This window comes from Arachis ipaensis, chromosome B4, assembly GCF_059453495.1.
Source record: "Arachis ipaensis isolate K30076 ecotype BB chromosome B4, ASM5945349v1, whole genome shotgun sequence".
In the NCBI taxonomy this organism is placed as follows: Eukaryota; Viridiplantae; Streptophyta; class Magnoliopsida; order Fabales; family Fabaceae; genus Arachis; species Arachis ipaensis.
In genome coordinates, this window is record NC_142439.1 from 117,936,106 (window position 1) to 117,946,163 (window position 10,058).

General features: G+C 39.8%; 1 non-coding gene across 1 annotated transcript; it reads left to right on the top strand.

Moving 5' to 3' along the window:
- Positions 1–9,009: 9,009 nt before the first annotated feature.
- On the top strand, positions 9,010–9,117 carry LOC148568923 (small nucleolar RNA R71). The gene has a single exon (XR_015882720.1). It is a non-coding gene; the product is annotated as a small nucleolar RNA R71 (small nucleolar RNA).
- Positions 9,118–10,058: the final 941 nt, after the last annotated feature.

The window sequence follows — 10,058 nt, forward strand, 5'->3', positions numbered from 1 at the left end:
TAAATTGCATCATTCACCATTAATCTTCATAGTCATTAATTACCAACAATCAACATCAAAATTCATATATTCCATATTCCAAAACTCTATATCATCATTCCCAGCATACAACTTATCTTCAAACATCAAAATCACATACAATTAAACATACACCCAAACATCCAATCCTATCTTAAGGCCAACTAGCGTAACTGTCCAGAAACATTACATATTACATAAAGAAAACCGAAACCATACCTTGACCGATTTTCAATATGCGTAAAACACCAAAAGCTTGATTCCAACAAGATCAACAAGCCTCAAGCACCAACACCACCTCCAAGACTCACCAACTATCAAGCCATACACATATAACATACCAACATCAAGCTTAGGGTTCACAAAAATAACTAAACACAAGAGTTTAGTAAGACCTTACCTTGCCCAATGAGATTAGGGGTAAAATTCAATAATTACCCACTACTAGAGATCACCTAAACAACCAAAATCACAAAACTTACTCAAAAACCAAATCCCAAAACGCAGAAAGTTAGGCCAGAAAACTGGGGCTTAAGTTGAGATATCTTACCAGATTTTCTTAGATAGAAACAAAGAGCTCGGCAAGAGCTTTGCGTGGCCGCAAACGGCTTGTCAATCGGAGTTCCGTAGCTCAAGTTATGGCTCTCGGAAGGTGATGATGAATAATGACAATGGGGTTCCACCCCCCACCATCACCATATCTCTCTCTCTCTCTCTCTATCTCTCTCTCTCTCTCTCTCCAACAAAATGAGTTTAAAACTCATTAAACACACATATATATGTTGGACCTTGGGTCCGGTTTAGGCCCGATCCAACCCGTTAGCGGTTTTAGCCCGTTTGGCCCACTTTGGGCTAAAACCTTTAAGATTAGCGCCCGGTTTTCGATTCTAAATTATTTTTTATCCTGTCAAAACAATAAATCAACTTTTAAAATCTTATTTTCTGAAATACGTGGCACTGAACAGACTAGAGCCGGTACTGCCAGCTTAAACGCCAATACGCATTTTTACAAAAACTTTTCGAAAAAGATACATTTTCCAACTCAGAAAAATTTATTGAAATCAAATTTCACCTTTAAATTTTCAAATTAAAACTTCTAAATTTTGAATCTACTCCGGGCACTTAAAAACTATTATTTTACTAAAGCGGTTAAGCCGGTTCTTACACATAGCTTACAGAAAATAGTAGTAAAAAGTTCGAATAAGCCAAAGAGAGATCCTCTTTACAATGGTGATCTTTGTTCTATTTATACTAATCTAATAATGAAAAGAATACAAAAATATGATAAACTAGACTTAGAGGTGCAAAAAATCCACTTCTTGGACCCACTTGGTTAGTGTTTGGGTTGAGCTTGGGGTGACTCCACGTTCTGGGACTCCTCTTGGGGCGTTGGATGCCAGGCTTGCTTCCTTTTGGGCGTCCAAACGCCATCTTGGTCCTTCTGGGGCATCCAAACGCCAGGCAGGGGGTCAGTAGGGCGTTTAACGCCCGTTTTGGGCCATCATTTTCAAAGATAATTATGAACTATTATATATTACTAGAAAGTCCTGGATTTTAGCTTTCACACGCCATCAATAGCGCATCAATGGGACCTCTATTGCTCTAAAAATGCTCGTTCGAATGTACGGAGGTCAGAATCTGACAACATCTGCAGTTATTTCTCTGTCTCTGAATCATACTTTTCCAGAACTTGCCAGAATCACCCAAAAATTACCTAAAATCATAGGAAAAATATCAAAACTAAAAGTAGCATCCAAAAAATGATTTTTGCACTAAAACCTACTAAAACTTGATAAAACTTAACAAAATATAACCAAAAACACTAGGAAAACAGTACTAAAAAGTGTATGAAATATCCGCTCATCAGTTGTGTTCATTGATCTTGATCTCCCTAGGCTGTGAAACTCCTGACATATAGAATATTTAAAAGTTAAAGTAAATTTCATAAATTGCATAAGAATTTATGTCAATAAGTGTAACACCCTACCACACAGAGCTTTACGCTTAAGTCGTAATACCACGCCACCTGTGTTTTACGACTTAAGCGTAAAGCTCTGTGTGGTAGGGTGTTACAATAAGAGATCATTTTTTTTCATATAAAGAGAAGTTAGGAGAATATCAAGAAAAACTAAGTCAATATTCATATATTTGCATTCTGTATAATTTAACATTATAGGCATTCAATCATGAGTCACGTGTGTCATAACATAAGTAAACAAGAAGCATCTAAAAGTGACATCACTTTGACTAACAAGGACTTTTGAAAATAATAATTGAATGATATTACATCATTGTTGTTTCTATTTTAAAACTCAGAGTAGTTAGGAATTGATATAATGCACCATATAGATAAACTACTGAGAAACATATATTTCTCACTGGTATGCGAAATTGTTACTCAGGTTGTGAATTATTATTCGAAATTGATTCCCTGGCGATGGCACCAAAAACGGATGCACAGAACCATGGTCTAAGCATATCTTCACAACTTCGCATAACTAACCAGCAAGTGCACTGGGTCGTCCAAGTAATACCTTACGTGAGTAAGGGTCGAATCCCACGGAGATTGTTGGTATGAAGCAAGCTATGGTCACCTTGTAAATCTCAGTCAGGCGGATATAAAATAGTTATGTAGTTTTCAAAATTTAGTAATAAAAGAAGGATAGAAATACTTATGTAAATCATTGGTGAGAATTTCAGATAAGCGTGTGGAGATGCATTCGTTCCTCTGAACCTTCGCTTTCCTGCTGTCTTCATCCAATCAGTCTTACTCCTTTCTATGGCTAGCTTTATGTAAGGATGTCACCGGTGCCAATGGCTACTTTCAATCCTCTCGGGAAAATGGTCCAAATGCTCTGTCACAGCACGGCTAATCGTCTGGAGGCATCACCCTTGTCGTTGGTTGCATCCTATTCCTCTCTGTGAAAATGGTCCGATGCGCTGTCACTGCATGGCTAATCATCTTGGAGGTTCTCGATCATACTGGAATAGGATTCACCCTCCTTTTGTGTCTGTCACTACGCCCAGCACTCGCGAGTTTGAAGCTCGTCACAGTCATTCAATCATTGAATCCTACTCGGAATACCACAGACAAGGTTTAGACTTTCCGGATTCTCTTGAATGCCACCATCAATCTAGCTTACACCACGAAGATTCTGATTAAGAGATCTAAGAGATACTCATTCATTCTAAGGTAGAACGGAAGTGGTTGTCAGGCACTCGTTCATAGGGAATGATGATGATTGTCACGTTCATCACATTCAGGTTGAAGTGCAAATGAATATCTTAGAAGCGGAATAAGTTGAATTGAATAGAAAACAGTAGTACTTTGCATTAATCTTTGAGGAACAGCAGAGCTCCACACCTTAATCTATGGAGTGTAGAAACTCTACCGTTGAAAATACATAAGTGAAAGGTCCAGGCATGGCCGAATGGCCAGCCCCCAAAACGTGATCACAGGATCAAAATATAATCCAGGATGTCTAATACACTAGTAAAAAGTCCTATTTATAATAAACTAGCTACTAGGGTTTACAGAAGTAAGTAATTGATGCATAAATCCACTTCCGGGGCCCACTTGGTGTGTGCTTGGGCTGAGCTTGAGTGTTGCACGTGTAGAGGTCCTTCTTGGAGTTGAACGCCAGCTTTTGTGCCAGTTTGGGCGTTGAACTCACTTTGCAGCTTGTTTCTGGCACTGGACGCCAGAATTGGGTAGAGAGCTGGCGTTGAACGCCAGTTTGCGTCGTCTAAACTTGGGCAAAGTATGGACTATTATATATTGCTGAAAAGCTCTGGATGTCTACTTTCCAACGCAATTGAAAGCGCACCATTTTAAGTTCTGTAGCTCCAGAAAATCTACTTTGAGTGCAGGAAGGTCAGAATCCAACAGCATCAGCAGTCCTTCTTCAACCTCTGAATCTGATTTTTGCTCAAGTCCCTCAATTTTAGCCAGAAAATACCTGAAATCATAGAAAAACACACAAACTCATAGTAAAGTCCAGAAATGTGAATTTAACATAAAAACTAATGAAAACATCCCTAAAAGTAATTAGATTCTACTAAAAACATACTAAAAACAATGCCAAAAAGCGTATAAATTATCCGCTCATCACAACACCAAACTTAAATTGTTGCTTGTCCCCAAGTAACTAAAAATCAAATAGGATAAAAAGAAGAGAATATACTATAAATTCCAAACTATCAATGAAACATAGCTCCAATCAAATGAGCGGGACTTATAGCTTTTTGCCTCTTGAATAGTTCTGGCATCTCACTTTATCCATTGAGGTTCAGAATGATTGGCATCTATAGGAACTCAGAGTTCAGATAGTGTTTTTGATTCTCCTAGTTCAGTATGATGATTCTTGAACCCAGGTATTTTATGAGTCTTGGCCGTGGCCCTAAGCACCTTGTTTTCCAGTATTACCACCGGATACATAAATGCCACAGACACATAATTGGGTGAACCTTTTCAGATTGTGACTCAGCTTTGCTAAAGTCCCCAATTAGAGGTGTCCAGGGTTCTTAAGCACACTCTTTTTTTGCTTTGGACCTTGACTTTAACTGCTCAGTCTCAAGTTTTTACTTGACACCTTCACGCCACAAGCACATGGTTAGGGACAGCTTGGTTTAGCCGCTTAGGCCAGGATTGTATTCCTTTAGGCCCTCCTATCCACTGATGCTCAAAGCCTTGGGATCCTTTTTATTTACCCTTGCCTTTTGGTTTTAAGGGTTATTGGCTTTTTGCTCTTGCCTCTTGGTTTTAAGAGCTTTTGGCTTTTTCTGCTTGTTTTTTCTTTTTCTTTCTATATTTTTTTTTTCTGCAAACTTTGTTCTTTGCTGCTTTTTCTTGCTTCAAGAATCATTTTTATGATTTTTCAGATTATCAAATAACATGTTTCCTAGTCATCATTCTTTCAAGAGCCAACATATTTAACATTCTTAAACAACAACTTCAAAAGACATATGCACTGTTCAAGCATACATTCAGAAAACAAGAAGCATTGTCACCACATCAATATAATTAAACTAAGTTCAAGGATAAATTCAAAACTCATGTACTTCTTGTTCTTTTGAATTAAAACATTTTTTATTTAAGAGAGGTGATGGATTCATAGGACATTCATAACTTTAAGACAAAGTTACTAACTACTAATGATCATGTAATGAAGACACAAACATAGATAAGCACTTAACATAGAAAACGAAAAACAGAGAAAGTAAGAACAAGGAATGAGTCCACCTTAGTGATGGTGACGTTTCCTTCTTGAGGAACCAATGATGTCCTTGAGCTCTTCTATGCCTCTTCCTTGTCTTTGTTGCTCCTCCCTCATTGCTTTTTGATCTTCTCTTATTTCATGAAGGATGATGGAGTGCTCTTGATGTTCCACCCTTAGTTGTCCCATGTTGGAACTTAATTCTCCTAGGGAGGTGTTGATTTGCTCCCAATAGTTTTGTGGAGGAAAATGCATATGAGGCATCTCCGGGATCTCATGGTGATGAGCTTCCTGCGCCTCTTGAGCTCCATGAATGGGCTCTCTTGCTTGCTCCATCTTTTTCTTAGTGATGGGCTTCTCTTCCTCAATGTGAATGTCTCCTTCTATGGAAGCTCCAGCTGAGTAACATAGATGGCAGATAAGATGAGGAAAAGCTAGCCTTGCCCCAGGAGAGGGCTTTTCGGCTATTTGTAGAGTTCAAGGGAGATGACTTCATGAACCTCTACTTCTTCTCCAATCATGATGCTATGGATCATGATGGCCCGATCCACAGTAACTTCAGATCGGTTGCTAGTGGGGATGATGGAGCGTTGGATGAACTCTAACCATCCTCTAGCTACAGGCTTGAGGTCCAATCTTCTTAGTTGAACCGGCTTGCCTTTGGAGTCAATCTTCCATTGAGCTCCTTCCACACATATGTCCATGAGGACTTGGTCCAACCTTCGATTAAAGTTGACCCTTCTAGTGTAGGGGTGTTCATCTCCTTGCATCATAGGCAAGTTAAACGCCAACCTCACATTTTCCGGACTAAAATCCAAGTATTTTCCCCGAACCATTGTAACATAGTTCTTTGGATTCGGGTTCTTACTTTGATCATGGTTCCTAGTGATCCATGCATTGGCATAGAACTCTTGAACCATTAGGATGCCGACTTGTTGGATGGGATTTGTTAGAACTTCCCAACCTCTTCTTTGAATTTCATGTCGGATCTCCGGATACTCATTTCTCTTGAGTTTAAAAGGGACCTCGGGGATCACCTTCTTCTTGGCCACAACATCATAGAAGTGGTCTTGATGAGCTTTGGAGATGAACCTTTCCATCTCCCATGACTCGGAGGTGGAAGCTTTTGTCTTCCCTTTCCCTTTTCTAGAGGATTTTCCGGTCTTAGGTGCCATCAATGGTAATGGAAAAACAAAAAGCTTATGCTTTTACCACACCAAACTTAGAATTTTGCTCGTCCTCGAGCAAGAGAAGAAAGAATAGATGAAGGAGAAGAAGAAAATATGGAGAGGAGGGGGGAGGTGTGTTTCGGCCAAGAAGAGGAAGAGAGGGTTGTGTTGTGTGAAAATGAGGAAGAATGGAAGGCTTTATATAGGGAAGGGAGGGGGGTAAGTTTCGGCCATTTAGGGTGGGGTTGAGTGGGAAATTGATTTTGAATTTTGAAGGTAGGTGGAGTTTATGAGGTAGGTTTATGGGGAAGAGTGGGTGGATGTGAGTGGTGAAGAGGTGATGGGGAAGAGAGATTGAGGTGATTGGTGAAGGGTTTTTGGGGAAGAGTGTTTATGGGATTGTGTGAAAGAGGGGTGAGAAGAAGTGAGTGGAGGTCGGTGGGGATTCTGTGGGGTCCACAGATCCTGAGGTGTTCAAGGATTTACTACCTTGCACCAAATTAGGCATGTAAAATGCCCTTGCACACAACTCTGGGCGTTCAGCACCAGGTTGGTGCCCATTTTGGGCGTTCAACGCCCATTTGTTGCCCATTTCTGGCGTTGAACGCCAGAACCATGCTTGTTCTGGGCGTTCAGCGCTAGCTCCTTTCCAGGGTGCAATTCTGGCGTTCAGCGCCCAGAACCATGCTCTGTTCTGGCGTTGAACGCCAGGTAGATGCTTCCTCCAGGGTGTGATTTTTCTTCTGCTGTTTTTGATTCTGTTTCTAAATTTTTTGTTTATTTTGTGACTCCACATGATCATGAACCTATAAAGACATATAACTAAGAAAAATATAGTTAGATAAATAAACATTGGGTTGCCTCCCAACAAGCGATTCTTTAATGTCAATAGCTTGACAGTGGGCTCTCATGGAGCCTCACAGATGTGCAGAGCTTTGTTGAGACCTCCCAACACCAAACTTAGAGTTTGGATATGGGGGTTTGACACCAAACTTAGAGTTTGGTTGTGGCCTCCCAACACCAAACTTAGAGTTTGACTGTGGGGGCTTTGATTGACTCTGCTTTGAGAGAAGCTTTTTCTGCTTCCTCTCCATGGATGCAGAAAGAGATCCTTGAGTTGTAAACACAAGGTTGTCCTTATTTAATTGAAGGATTAATTCTCCTCTGTCCACATCAATCACAGCTCTTGCTGTGGCTAGGAAAGGTCTTCCTAGGATGATGGATTCATCCTCTTCCTTTCCAGTATCCAAGACTATGAAATTAGCAGGGATGTAAAGGCCTTCAACCTTTACTAACACGTCCTCTACTTGTCCATAAGCCTGTTTTCTTGAATTGTCTGCCATCTCTAATGAGATTTTAGCAGCTTGCACCCCATAGATTCCCAGTTTCTCTATTACAGAGAGGGGCATGAGGTTTATTCCTGAACCAAGGTCACACAGAGCCTTAAAGATCATGGTGCCTATAGTACAAGGTATTATGAACTTTCCAGGATCCTGTTTCTTCTGAGGCAATGTCAGTTGATCCAGATCACTTAGTTCATTGGTGAACAAGGGAGGTTCATCTTTCCAAGTTTCAATACCAAATAATTTGGCATTTAGCTTCATGATTGCACCAAGGAACTTGGCAGCTTGCTCTTCAGTAACATCCTCATTCTCTTCAGAAGAGGAATACTCATCAGAGCTCATGAATGGCATAAGGAGGTTTAATGGAATCTCTATGGTCTCTAGATGAGCCTCAGATTCCTTTGGTTCCTCAAAGGGAAGCTCCTTATTGATCACTGGACATCCCAGGAGGTCTTCCTCCTTGGGATTCACGTCTTCCTCTCCCTCTTTGGGTTCGTCCATGGTAATTAATTCAATGGCCTTGCACTCTCCTTTTGGATTCTCTTCTGTATTGCTTGGGAGAGTACTAGGAGGGATTTCAGTGATCCTTTTACTCAGCTGGCCCACTTGTGCTTCCAAATTTCTAATAGAAGACCTTGTTTCATTCATGAAACTCACAGTGGCCTTAGATAGATCAGAGACTAAATTTGCTAAGCTAGATGGATTCTGCTCAAAATTCTCTGTCTGTTGCTGAGTGGATGATGGAAAAGGCTTGCTATTGTTAAACCTGTATCTTCCACCATTATTAAAGCCTTGTTGAGGCTTTTGTTGATCTTTCCATGAGAGATTTGGATGATTTCTCCATGATGGATTATAGGTGTTTCCATAAGGTTCACCTAAGTAATTCACCTCTACTATTGCAGGGTTCTCAGGATCATAAGCTTCTTCTTCAGAAGATGCCTCTTGAGTACTGTTGGATGCAGCTTGCATTCCATTCAGACTCTGAGAAATCATATTGACTTGCTGAGTCAATATTTTGTTCTGAGCCAGTATGACATTCAGAGTATCAATTTCAAGAACTCCCTTCTTCATAGGCGTCCCATTACTCATAGGATTCCTCTCAGAAGTGTACATAAACTGGTTATTAGCAACCATGTCAATGAGTTCTTGAGCCTCTGCAGGCATTTTCTTTAGGTGAATGGATCCACCTGCAGAAGTATCAAATGACATCTTTGATAGCTCAGATAAACCATCATAGAATATATCCAGGATGGTCCATTCTGAAAGCATGTCAGAAGGACACTTTTTGGTTAGCTGCTTGTATCTTTCCCAAGCTTCATAGAGGGATTCACCTTCTTTCTATCTGAAGGTTTGAACATCAGCTCTAAGCTTGCTCAGCTTTTGAGGAGGAAAGAACTTGGCTAAGAAAGCCGTGACCAGCTTATCCCAAGAGTTCAGGCTGTCTTTGGGTTGAGAGTCCAACCATATTCTAGCTCTGTCTCTTACAGCAAAAGGGAAAAGCATGAGCCTGTAGACTTCAGGATCTACTCCATTAGTCTTAACAGTATCACAGATCTGCAAGAATTCAGTTAAGAATTGAAAAGGATCTTCAGATGGAAGTCCATGAAACTTGCAGTTCTGCTGTATCAGGGAAACTAGCTGAGGTTTCAGCTCAAAATTGTTTGCTCCAATGGTAGGAATGGAGATGCTTCTTCCATGTAAATTGGAATTAGGTGCAGTAAAGTCACCAAGCATCCTCCTTGCATTATTATTATTTTCGGCTGCCATCTGCTCTTCCTGTTCAAAAATTTCTGAAAGGTTATCTCTGGATTGTTGTAATTTAGCTTCTCTTAGTTTTCTCTTCAGAGTCCTTTCAGGTTCTGGATCTGCTTCAACAAGAATATTCTTGTCCTTGCTCCTGCTCATATGACAAAGAAGAGGGCACAGAAAAAAAAATAATAATAATAGGGATCCTTTATACCACAGTATAGAGGTCCTTGTGTGAGTAGAAGAAAAGAAGAAGAAAATCTGAACTCAGAGAGAGAGAGGGAGTTCGGATTTTTGGTGAGTGATGTGAGGAAGAGATGTTAGTAGATGAATAAATAATTAGAAGGAGATGAGGGAGAAGGATTTTCGAAAATTATTTTTTTGAAAAAGAGTTAGTGATTTTCGAAAATAGTTTTTGAAAAAGGTTAGTAGTTTTTCGAAAATTAAAAAAAAATCAAAATAATTAGTTAATTAAAAAGAAGTTTTGAAAAAGAGGGAAGATATTTTCGAAAATTAGAGAGAGAGAGTTAGTTAGGTAGTTTTGAAAAAGATAAGAAACAAACAAA